The following is a 13,837-nucleotide window of genomic DNA, read 5'->3' on the forward strand; positions in this document are numbered from 1 at the left end:
GATGATTCATAGGGATTGTCTTTTCTCGTCAAAGTATAAGCTCCACTATATATAGAAACTTAAATTGTCATTATGCCCGACTCTATTAATCACCTATTCAATGTACAAGAAACCAAGAAGAAATGAATTGACGATATACTTTCAAATTAGGAAATGTAAGTGAGACGTTTCAGATTGAGTTCTTTCACTTATATTGAAATAAAAAATTAGATTACTTTCATGGTTCCTTTTCATTTCTTTATTTTTTTTAATTAAGCGAGGGAGTGTGTATCCCTATTTGCATAAATAGAATATTATGCAAATAGTAAATCCACATTCCTGAGAGATATTTGTTTTGCTTAAATGCTCCTGGAACTAGTATATATTCGACATTTCTTCTTTGTCATAATACTCGAAGGAAAATAAAGAAAAAGTTTATAACATAAAGCTCAAGTAATGAATTGTTAGATTTTGGGCAAGCTTTTCTATATATATAGGTGGGTAAAACTTATTATTTTTTAAGGATGTATTGATGAAAGTGAAAGCTTGGTAGTTAAGCATCACGTTTTCGAAAAGTTCCAATTCCAAAAGAATTTTCAAATTTGTTACGTAACTTCAACTTTTCAATCTTTCCAAAGTAGTTGGCAAAATTGACTTTCAAAAAAGTGTATGAAAGTATCCCATCCATAACTTCTCTCCATTGTAGTGGCAACAATTATGGTACTAGTTTCGGGAGATTCTATCGCCCTTTTTGAATATCATGCTCGATCTCAAGTGAAATTCACAGTTAGATAGTAAATAATAAGTGTTTTTGACCCCTAAATTGTAACAAATTTTAAAATTTAAAGTAAGAACCTCCTCCTCTTGACAATTGGAGTTATTATGAGAGGAATTACTATGATTTATTCATAAACGAATACCGATTTTGAAGATTGAATTGACGAGTATATGACTTTTAAATTTTCAGAATGATAATGTAAAAAGAAAAAAAAAGTATGAAGGAATCAGAAAATGAACTTTTTCACAATGCTTTAAAACACACCAAAAAAAAAAACTTAGACAAGTAAAGGAAATGGTCCTCAATCCCAAATAAATGTGAATTGCTCTTAAAGCCGAGGGATCCAACAGTGCAATTAAGGCACCATAGCATTAGCTGATTATAAACCGCTAAACAAGAACATATGCAGATATTCTGCGTTTAATTTGGAAATGCGGCCAGCACTAACACTCTACCATAGATACAATGACAGGGATTCAAACATAGCAATAAACTTATGTACGTTAAGTCACGATTAATACATACTCCAGGAATCATCAGCAGAAGGAAAGAACTGGAGATTAGGAAAATTAGTTTCTTTATGTATAGGGTATAAGAAGCTTGCAGGATTGAGGACGGAAAAACAGAATTAAAGCAAACTAGATTGAAACATAATGTACGGCCCTGTTTGGTAAGTGAGTTTTTTGAGTGTTTGTTTAAAATTTTATTGTAACTTACTGTAGAAGTTATAGAAAAAATGTTTGAAGTGTGTAAATTTATGAATATTTTGAAGTGTATAGTTTAAAATTTTTGAGAAGTTTTTTGAGATTATTGTAATTAAAATTGTTAAAAAACTTGTAACAGACAAACTTGATAAAAAAAAACTTGCTTGCCAAACAAGGCCATAGACAAATCACAAAAGTACTTTTATTAGCGCATTAACACCTGGCGAAATTGGACACAAACAGTCTAATGAGTGGGAAACAGAGAGCAACTTGAAATATCAAAACTTTTCTTTTTTCTTCGGCGGAGAAGGGAAGAGTGGGATTTAAGAAGTGAGGAAGGAGAAAAAGATTTTGAACCCAAAACCTCTGCGTCTTGAAATCTTAATCGAAACTTAGGGCTTGGTTGGAAGTGAAGTTTTTGGCTAAGTTTTTTAGCTACTAGTTTTTTAACAACTTTTGCTACAGGAACCTCAAAAAACTTATCAAAGTTTTTTACTTACACACTTCAACATAATACACAAAAAACTTTCCCTTCAACTTTTTTTCTTTTTCCTCTCCCACCCAACCGACCACCACCTCCACCACCGCTTCCGGCGCGGGTAACTATTCCGGCCAACTTTTGCCGGCCTTCCTCTTTTTTTTTTTTTTTCTCTCCCTCCCCTCCCCCTTTGACCGATATGTTGGTTTCCAAAATCTCTTTTTTCTTTTTTTTTTCTTTCTCTCTCCCCCTCCCCTCTTTCTCTCTGCCTTTCCCCACCACCTTCCCCCTCCCGCAGCTTGGGGAGAAGGAAAATTGCAAAAAAAAAAAAAAAATTACACTCGGCTGTTGCTGCTTATTCTGCCGGCAAGATAAGGAGAGGAGAGGGAGATGAAACATTGAAAAAAAAAATCATTTCTGTTGCTGCAAAACTCATGTGCAAAACTCAGGTGGCAGCAGAGGGTGAGGGAGAGGGAGGGGTGGCGGGGAAGCTTTTGCAGGGGTGGGGGAGGGGGTTGCGGGTAGAGGGGTGGCGGGGGAGCTTTTGCAGGGGTGGGGGAAGGGGGTTGCGGGCAGAGGGAGAGGGAGGGGGAGCTTTTGCAGGGGTGGGGAGGGGGTGACGGGGCAGAGGGGGAAGACGGGGCAGAGGAGGAAGGGGCAGAGGGGTGGCGGGAGGTGGCATTGGTGGAGTTGCTGCTGGGGGTGGCGGAGGTAACGGGGAAGGGGGAGGGGGAAGGAAGAAGAAGAAGAAGAAGAAAGGAAAGAAAAGAAAAAGGAAAGAGAGAAAAAGAAAAAGAAAAAAAAGAAAAGGAAAAAAAAGTTTTTCGCCCTACAAAAATTTCTACAAAGTTTTTCACCTTACAAAAACTTCTACAGTGCACTACAGTAAAGTTTTAGACAAACTCCCAAAAAACTCAGGTTCCAAACATGTCCTTATTTACTAGCACATGTATCTTCACAACATATTTTACTTATTGAGAACAAGGAAATATGGTGATGCAAGTCCAAATGCTTGCTATATCTGTACAAAGAAGTTGTAGCTAAAGGATGCACCCCTTAGATTAGCCAAAACTACTTTTTGTTCAAAAGTCAAAATGATTCGAAAGTGGGACTAACTTTTTTTTTTTCTTTTTTTAGGGCAATGACACATTCTAGGCAAGTCAAAGAAGTAGTTCTGATATAAAACAAAAAAGGCTATAGTATTAGTAGCTATGCAAACAAGCCACGATCTCAACCACATTGAATTTAACCACTAGCACACAATAACATCAATCAAACTCGGACATTAAGCTAATGATGAGGTTTCAACTTTAAAAGACATTATTTCAACGTGAAAAAGCTCGGACCAAGAATAGAATGCATGGTCAGACACTTGTATCTTATGATGATTTGATACCACCGTCAAGAACTAGTACTCCTACCAAAGTGAAATTAAGGTGTCTAGCTACATCAATTCATTATTACATGTTGAATGTCGTCTAGTAGTACTAGACAGTGTGTGTGATGATGCTGTTAACATTATGGTGTAATTAATTACCTAGCTAAGACCCTTTTTTTTCCTTACCAAACTAGCAGTATTAGATCTGGTTGTGTTTGGGTGGTCGTATTCCAGAATCTAAACCATAAACTTTTCTATTAAATATGGATTTTGGTCATTTCTCATTCAATGTCTGTCTAGTTCATTTGTAAGTGGAATGATTTTTATTCTGTTAAAGATCTAATCAATTTGAAATTCAAGCACCAAGTGGGAAATGATTAGGGGTAAAATCTAACAGCTGCCATGCCTATCAAATTATTTTCATAAATAGTAGTCTAACGAGCAACACATATAGGTATCATTATCTTTGATGCGCATTCATATTCCTATACCCACTTGCTAAATAATCCCTAATTATAGTAAACATAATAAAACAAGAGTTAATAGACAAATTTGTAAAAGAGATCTTCGTGAAAATTGTTGAACAAGTCGTAATAAAAAGCAAGTTTCTCAACCTTCTCAATGTTTACAAAATAATCAATTTTCTCACCACCTGTGATAATCATATGAAATATATTAGATAAGATAAATGACACTTACATAAGGGAAAACGCAACACTATTGGTCCAAAAACTATTTACTAGCATCGGTTAGATACCTGATAAAATGTCCAGGAACCAATTATCTGTTAGATATATGATGAAAACCTTCAATCGATTTCTTTATAGGAGAAAACTTAATTGTAGAGTGGCAGACAAAGAACCGTTATATAATATGTACTAATCCTTCAATTGATTCTTATCTACCAAGAGAAAATGCTTGAACTTTTCCCCACCAAAAAAAAAAAATGTACGGGTAAACACGCATAAAAAGCCCATCAACTTTTTGTTATCCCGTTATTAAATCCGGTCCAGTCCAGTGATTGAACCGATCAAATCGGTAGACCGATCATGGAATCGAGCTGATTTAGCAATTGGATCGGAATTGTAGATGACTCGTTTTGAACTGTTAGATCCGGACAAGTTGTAACTTTTCACATGATTACGTGCACTATCGTAGTTGGCTTAATTAATAGCTTTCCCATTTTATGTTTGATTTGGATGGTAAAATGATTAAAATACATAGAAATGGTATTCTAGTGGGTACTAAAATATTTGAATAAATTATAATTGTACTGATTATTAATGATTTTTCTTTAACCTTTTTTTTTAAAAAAAAAAAATTCTAGTAGGAAAGAGTGGTATATATCTAAGAAACGGGGAAGGAAGCAAGGAATTTTCACCAGGGAGCTTTTCTTTAACTTAGTTAATGTCATCTCAAACTTTCGTGGTTGTCCACGATAACAAAGTCGACTAATCAACGACAGCTTCAAAACGGAAAAAGTTTCTTCGTTTGTGATTTCTATTGATCCATGAAAAGCAACCTCATCCATGTCAGATGTCGTGCTCTTTCTCCTTTTGTATTTTGTTCGGCTAGAGTTCCGACAATAATAATTTTGTGGAGGATAATTAACGTTCGTTGTCAAAGATAATTCTCTTCAAGCCATCCACAGGTGATTCGAACATCTTGAACGCGACAACATTTTGCATTGCAATTTTCCATGCCACAAACATGGATTTGGGCACTCTCTATCATTTTAAAGTGCAACTAATGCAAGTGATGGAGTTAGAATCGTGTCATGGGCCTGCAACAGTCAATTTCAATGTATATCATACTCTTAGATTTATATTTTGAAATACGCAGTTTGTTTGGATAAGAGTTTATTCGGATGATTTATTTGAGATAATTACTGTAGCACTTTTTTATGATGTGATGTATGTGAGATAAAAAGGTGATTGAGATTTGTGAGATAAATTATTATTTTTTCAAATTATCTCTATCCAAATTTTGAAAGTATCTCTATCCAAACACACTCACTAGTGTTTTGATTTAAAAAGTCAAATCCATTTAATCCATTAAAGTGTGGCCAATGTTTAATTTGGAATAGGTCCAAAATTTTTGTTAGATGTAATCAGTAAAAAATCTTGTTTTTAGTAGGTAAATGTAGAATAAGGAGAGAAAATCTAAAACTTTAAAAGATAATCTGTATAGAGAAAGGAGTTTTCTTAAATTTAAGAGGGTGCAATCTAACTAAAAGAGAGAATTTTATGAGATTGTGCAAATATGATACAAACTTAAAAATCTTGAAAATTCACAAGACCATCGTATAATTTTATCAAATTTGACGGGGTGCAATTGCCCACGCTCTGATAAATGTTGTGAATTAGTTTAACTTGAAAATGGACAAATAGAATTGATTGTGGTACACAACTTAATTTTAATTAATATCAAAATTTATTATATATATATATACATATATATATTATTGTTTTAGTATTTACACCTACAATGTTAATGCATACATTATTGTTATGTGCAATTGTAACTAATAATTGTAAATGGCCAGAATCCCACATACATCAGCAATAGTAAATAATTTGGCAAGATGGACAAAATAGGCCAACCTTCCATAATTTGTCTCCTTTGAATTGACTAGCGGGAGCTAGCTTCCATCGCAGCTGTGATGGTCAAATTTAGTCCAAGTTCTCAGTTGCTTATGGTTCATTGCATTTGTTTAAAGTTAAAAGGATTCTGTGTATCCTGTTCGTTTTGACTTCTGTTTTCAGTTCATTTGAACCAAAAAAGATAAACTCATTCTGGAAAACTAAAAAGTCCTGAAAATACTTCTGAAATATTTTTACTTGACTACTAACACTTTTTTAAGACAAAAGGCACAATTTTCATATTCTAAACACTTATTATTATTATTATTCAAGAATCACTCATTTCACTGGACTTTGGAAAACTATGAATTGGTGAAATTTTCCCCATTCTCCAGGGATAGCTGTTTCACAGCTCCCAATTCTTCTTTAATAAGTCTAATATGGTCGAAAGAAATTAGGAGTTTTTTGTTTGTTAATACAGATACAATCACAAGCATCAATCTTTTTGAAAATATAAAAGAAATTTTTTCCCTTCAAAGCTCATCATACATGTCACCTGGAATGTAAATTAAAGTTGTTGTTTGTTGCTTGGATTTGACACAACAGAAATTTAATGAAACCTCACTTTGCAATTTGCAAGAATTAATATGATGTTTGGAACATATATTTTAAAACTTCTCCACAGTCAAATTTCTACTAATTTAGCCAAGTCTTGAAGAACAATAATGACTTTGAAATTTAGGGTCCGGTTAGTTAGTATGATTTGTTAAAAAAAGATTTTCATATATCATTTAATTTGCAGTATAAATACAATATTTAATTATTTTTTTATTTCATTTACATCACGTCCCAAAAATATTATAATATTATTTAAAATAATTTGTTCAAATAATCTCCTATCCAAATCCACCCTTCGTTTGTGAACGATGTGGAGAACTGACTAAAATAGCAGAACGACCGCAATCAACAAATTAAAAAAAAAAAAATCTATACTTCCACTAGATCAATCATATAGGGTGGCTATAGGAACCACATTCAAGAAAAGCTAAAATTAATTCAATTCATGGGATAATAGTGTCAAAGTAATAGTGGTTCATTTAGACTGCATTTTTTGAGATTTTTTTATGGAAATTTTAGTATAAAAATAACAGTGTAACACTTTTTTTTTATGTGTGATGTATGTCAGGTAAAATGATAATTGAAATATCTATTGAACAAACGTTTCTCGAAAGCTCCAAAAACTCTTTCCCCTAAAGTTACAATCCAACGAGGCATTACATTTTCAAGTGCTAGCAGAATATAATGTTTTCAGTCTGATGTACGTCTAGCGTGAGAGAGAGTACTTGATGACCACAGTATACATTGAGATTCCATTCTTTGCGACTTGATGTATACAGTATACATTGAGATTCCATTCTTTGCGAACTATAGCAATTAAAAGGTGGCATAATCACATGATTCAACACAATCCATAATTAGGAGTGCATTTGAATCGAGTCAAAGCTCGAGCAGTGCATTGTCCGAAGTAAAATAATCGAGTTTAATTGAGTATATTCGAATCTAATCAAACTCACGTAATAAAAATTAATATTTTACATATAATTTTAAATCAAAAATATTATTGACATTTCATAATAATAAATATATAAAAATTAATATATATATATATATATATATTATAAAAAAATCGATTAGATTCATCGAACATTCGAGTATAAAATATTAGAACTCGAACTCGACTCATGAACTCAAACGGGTAGCTCGAACTTGAGCTTAAGATAGATCAAAATGAACTTTGTTGATCGAATAGCTCGCGAGTTTAAGTTCAGTTATTTGGTTTAACATCACCCCTATCTACAATTATATGACAAATTCATCTATTTTCTCTGGGTCGATTTTTCCTTTTCTTTCCTGGACTGGTGATCAAGAAAGTTGGTGAATTTCAGAGCCTGCATTTCTAAACTTTGAAATCGCGAGAACTAAATTCACCACCCGATATATGTGAAACAAAATTTATGCAAAATTGTATCAAACTACCAAACTACCAAGAAACCGAAGCTTCAAATCATTCAAATCACTCACCAACCATGCAGCTGTGCCAGTCCAAAGCAGTGTCTTGCAGAAATAACATAACCAACTTGCTGCTCAATGTCACTGTTTCCGAAATCATCACAATTCTGATTGAAATGGGTCTACTAGGTATTCAGAATTTTCAGATATATAATGGAATAAGAAACAGTAGTCTATTTGTCAATGCATATTTTTTTGCATAGAAGACCAACACAAAAGTTAAAATTCTCCAGACATATATTAGTGAGTAGTACATGACATAGGGAAAAGTGATAACCAAGAAAAGACATTCTTGATCAAAAAAGCATGCAACTAGGGAAACTGGGGATATTACTGAGAACTCTACTACAAAATACTAGTTGCTAAAGTTAGGAAGCACATTTGTATCTGTCCATTTCTAGAGCAAGACATCATCTATGATCCATACAATATACTGATTGGAGCGAAGGGGGAACTATTTGCTCACATGACAAGGAACAAAATCTGCCTACAGAGATTAGAATATTGAGACAAACATATGTTCGTACGAGTTTTTTTAGACAGATAGAGGAGGAAAGAAATAAGGGCTATAAGTCAAAAAAACAAAAGGGACTGATTGGTACTGATGAGCAAAGTGTGGGGTGGGGTGGCCTGGTGGGTGGTGTAGTGGGGGTGGGGTAGACAGGAGCTGAACCTTCTTCAAGTCCAACGAGTCTTGGAAAGGCTGCAAAGAAAAAAAAAAGAAAATTAGAATTCTTTTTCCATAGAAGTGGAAAATGGTAAGCGAAGAGAAAGAAAGAAAAGGCGAAACCTGATTAAAATTGGCAAAATTTTTATCGTCTAGGGTGTTGGAAGGAACAAGTGTGGGAATCCAGTTGTCAGATAGGTTTTACTACTATTAAACAAAGGGTTTCTTAAATTTTTAGCTTTCTTTCTTTGTTTCTTGGGTAAAACTGAAGGGCTTTGTTGCTAACAAAATGCCTGACTGCCTGTAGAGACTGTACTCTTTTGCCTCACGGCTAGGTTCTACTGAGCTACCTCTCTCTCTCTCTCTCTCTCTCTCTCTCTCTCTCTCTCTCTCTTTATCACTACACACAGTACACGCAGCAAGTACAGTTGAAAACACCACAAACTATATACGAGTAGATAAGTTTACTAGTACTTATTAATGTTACAGTATGTATTCGAATCCAACCATGGTGCCGAATTTGGCATCGGGAAAGCGAATAGAACTCGCCAAATGAAACATTTATCATTTCTATTAGAATACTCTTCACCAAACAAAGCATTCACCATTAAAAACTACTTAGTGTCTGTAATATGTAGTATTATTTTTTGCTGGAGATCAGCAAATCCCAAGTCAGTCAGTTGCCTGGTTTCTTGTCTTTCTTTCTTTGCTTCTATACGCCTCGAAATGCACAGACAAGCATTCACGCACGGTAGACCACAAACAACATGAAAACTTAGTAGTAATTTTTTTTTCTTTTCCATGAAAATGATGCTGATGCTGGTGACGATGAGAAAATGCACTTGATCTCCTCCTGCAGGAATGTCATGTGCTGCTGCTGCGTCTCTCTGCAGTTAGTTCTGTGCTTTCTTTTTCTCTCTCTCTCTCCCTATTTGTCTACTACTATCATCCACCTATAAGAATCCCAATTTATATACTGCCTCTGCTGACATGATTTTGTGTTTGTTCTTTCTAATATTACTCTAATTGTTTTTGTTTTTAGTGTAAAAAAAAAAATTTACTAGTGGTACAATATATTCTTTTTAGTCCCTCGAAGTCCATCACGCATGAGATTGAACTGAAGCTCCCCACAACATGCGTAGCAACGCTGCTCTACTTTTGAGAAAGAAATATATGGTTTTGGAATTCCGCCGCTTCTCTTATTCAGCTCCCTTTCTGTTCCCAGGTGCAAACCCTAATTAATAGTACCATGCTACTATACATACATAGAGGAAAACAGAAACAGTAGTAGCCTTCAATTCTCTGGCTCAGGGAACCATGACGAGCTTGAACCAGAACATTCAGGCTTCAGCTTAGTTAAAGTACAATATAGGTCGTACCTCAGTAAACCCTATACACTACACCTTTTCATAATCTTGTAAGCTACTCTGTCTTTTCCCTTTTTACTTTCCAGTGATTCAAACAACTGTAGCTAACACTTGGGATCTACAATCATTTTTCTCACTATCCCCACATACAACACCATTAAAAAAGAGAGAGAGAGAGAGAGAGGGGTAAAACAACAATTATGTTCCTTATTTACCAATTTAGAAAAATATTTACTTGTCTCCAAATCAGACTAAAACCAAAGAAGAATTAAACAAATTGTGTCCCAAAGAGAGGGGTACAAATTGATGGAGAATTGGAGATACAATGGGGGGCAATTGTCCCCACTGATCCAATCAAAATATATGATTTACGCATATAAATTCATATCCTTGCCTTCATAACTACATAATATTACCATCATTACCCTTCAATAAGATATTTAGACACCGTTTGGATTGAAGAAAATGAAGGGAAAGAAAAGGAAAGGAAAAAATATCGATGAAAAAGAAAGGAAAGGAGAGCATCATCCATCTTGTTTGGATTAAGTACGAAAGGAAATAAAAAGGAAATATTTAATTTGTATGAATTGAAGAAGGAAAAGAAAGGAAAGGAGAAAATCGTGTGCTAATTTACTGGGAAAAAACAAACAAAAATTAATCTTTTAAAGATTTTAAATTATTTCAATCAATTTAGTTTTATTTCCCTCTATTTCCACCCATTCTTGGACGAAAACTATAGTTCAACAAAACAACTAGATCCTTTCCCTCTCTATCATTTTCTTTCCCTGCTCAAAAATCATTCCAAACAATAAAAATTGAATCCCTCCAATTCCTCTCCTTTCCTTTTCCTCCCATTCCCTCAATCCAAACAATGCCTTAAAAGGTATTTAGTTGATATTATTTTTCGTTTATCACTTTGTCCACACAAGGAGATTGATTAAAAATAATAGATAACCTATTTCACTTCTCATAGTTAAATAAAAATCAACCAACAAAGATTCAACTTTACCTTTATTCTTCTTTTCCTTCTTTTTTAATTTGCTCTCTACACACAAATCCATTTGAAAAGTTGCCATAATTTTTATTTCTTTACATATTGAGATTCATAAAAGTTGCAAGTTCCGTCATTATTTCACTTTTACAAATAGGAAATATATATTATGAATTTGATAGATAAAGTGGCAAAATCATTCATTAAGGATTTAAGATTTAAAAGGAGTATAATTCAACACTTTAAGTTTGTCTCTACTGAATTTTTTTTTTTAGCTCCGCCCTCACTTATTTGTTAACTTCTGGTACTAGTCGGCATGTGCCAAAAGATATCCTCATCAACACCGAAGAATTTGCCATGTTAGAAAACGGAGTTGGGTTCTTCTCAAAAGTAAGTTATAATAGCTAAGGTGACGTTTCGTTCGCAACTTGCAATCGGATTTGGATTTGAAATCATTCATCTTAGGTTTGGAATGAATTCAATCATTTCAACACATCTGTTTTGTTCAGTACCATGAATGTATATCATTACTATAGTTGATATTTGGTTCGTTGACTCTTTCGAAATAGGATATAAGAAATTTTCACTAATTAAATGTATTAATATAAATGTATTAGTAAATTTAGTATAACTAATTAATAATTTCTATTAGTAAACATGTATAATTATTAGTATAATTGATAATATCAATTATATTGCATATACTAATATATATTTTATAATACATATAACTAATAATATCATTATTATAAGTTTGTAACTAATTAAATTAAATATTATATAATTAAATATAACTATACAAATATTATAATATAAATATATAATTATAAATATATAATTATTTTAATTATATAATTAAGGTTTTTAATTATTTTTATTTAGTCAACATATATAATAATTATACTAATATATTATATAATTATAATGTATATTATATATTAAATATAATAATTATTATATTTATAATAATAAATATAAATATAAATATATAATATATTATTATTATATACACACATATATTATAATTATATTCACATGTAATATACATTTATAAATATATTTATAAATAATATAAATATATTATTATGTCATATTAATAAATTTATATTATTATTATATACACATATGTATTATAATTATATGCACATATAATATGTACTTATAAATATATTATTATATAATATTAATAAAATTATAATATTTTATATAAATAAAATTATATTTATTATTATAAATATATTATATAATTATACTATTATTATAATAAAATATATAATTATAATAAAATATATAATTATAATAAAATATTATAATTATAATATATAATATTTATAATTATATATGTATATAATTATATATTAATTTTTTTAACGGGTAGCGGGACGGCCCCTTTTTAAATGGGAATCAAACTTGGGTTTTGTCCAAAAGCTTCAGGTTATAAGGGAATTAGGGAACTCCAAATTTTTAGATATGATTTCACAATCCCAATTCCGATAATAGTAATCAAAACAACAATTATGAGATTTATTCCAATTCTCTATTCCGAAACTCTCTTACCAAACGCCACCTAAGTATTACTTCTTTACATTATGTAAAAAAGTATTATGTAGCAAAGAAAAAAATGTGTAGATCTTGAGTATGAGGGACCATTTTATTGTATTTTTCAACAAAGAAGAAGAAGAATGTTGTTCTCTCAATAGGAGTGGTATCGAGTCAAGTCGAACTTGAGTAGCACATTACTCAAACTCGAAATCCATCACTATCAGTGCTACTCGAGCTTGAGCTTGAACGAGTATATAAATTTGAGCTTGAACTCAACTTGACATAATAGAAATCAAGCTCGAATTCGACTCGTTTGAACTCAAATAAATTGCAAACCTTATCAAGGTTGAGCTCGAGTTTTTCTTTTCTTGTTTTTAATTTTTTACATTTTAGATTTATCAGATTACCATTTCGCCATCTATCACTTTTTTTACTGAACATTACTTCATGTAAATTTATTAATTTACGAACCCATAATAGTCATTCCATAATTAAATATATATAATATATAAATAATATAAATACTCGATTGAACTTATCGAGTACTCGAGTATTTAATTCTGATACTCGAGTTCAACTCATTATGCGTAATGAGTAGCTCGAATTCGAGTTCGAATTCGATCAAACCGAGTTTGAACCAAACTTTTGATCAAGTCGCACGCAAGTTACTCGCGAGTGGCTTGGCTTGATTGCATCCCAATCTCTCAGTGCAGGACTTTGCTTGGCATTAGGCAGCCAGTTGTCACTTGTACAAAGAGTCAGAAAATGCTCCCATCAACCAGCAAAATTTTCTTCCCATCAACCAACGCTGGGACGGTTTTGTATGTATTTCTGCAGCAGGCATGAAGCATCCATTTTTCCAGAATATGGACACGGTGCCAATTTTTTCGGAGCCCGACAAAAACGTCATGTGATAGTCTAACTTTTTTATCTAACTAATTTATGTCATTGACTTATCTAACTTTCAGATACATGATTAACTATTTTTTATACATTAAGACTTAGGAGGCTCGGAGGATGACTCGAATTTAAGCATTCCTTAACTTTCGAATCATAATTAAGATAAATGTGTATTATGGACCTTTTATTAGGGTTGTAATTATACATTTCTAGGCTAACCACAAGTTGAAAACGCAAAAAAAAACAAAAATAAAAGACAAAAATGGTAATCATCTACTTGTGCCTGATGTCTTAGTTAACAAGGACATTCTGTTCATCTCATTTAACATTTCTCCATTATTGTCATCGAATATACTTCGCCTCTGTTCTAGATATGTGTTGGTCAGCAACCAAACCAATTA

This window comes from Coffea arabica, chromosome 9e (genome assembly GCF_036785885.1).
Source record: "Coffea arabica cultivar ET-39 chromosome 9e, Coffea Arabica ET-39 HiFi, whole genome shotgun sequence".
NCBI classification, from domain to species: domain Eukaryota; kingdom Viridiplantae; phylum Streptophyta; class Magnoliopsida; order Gentianales; family Rubiaceae; genus Coffea; species Coffea arabica.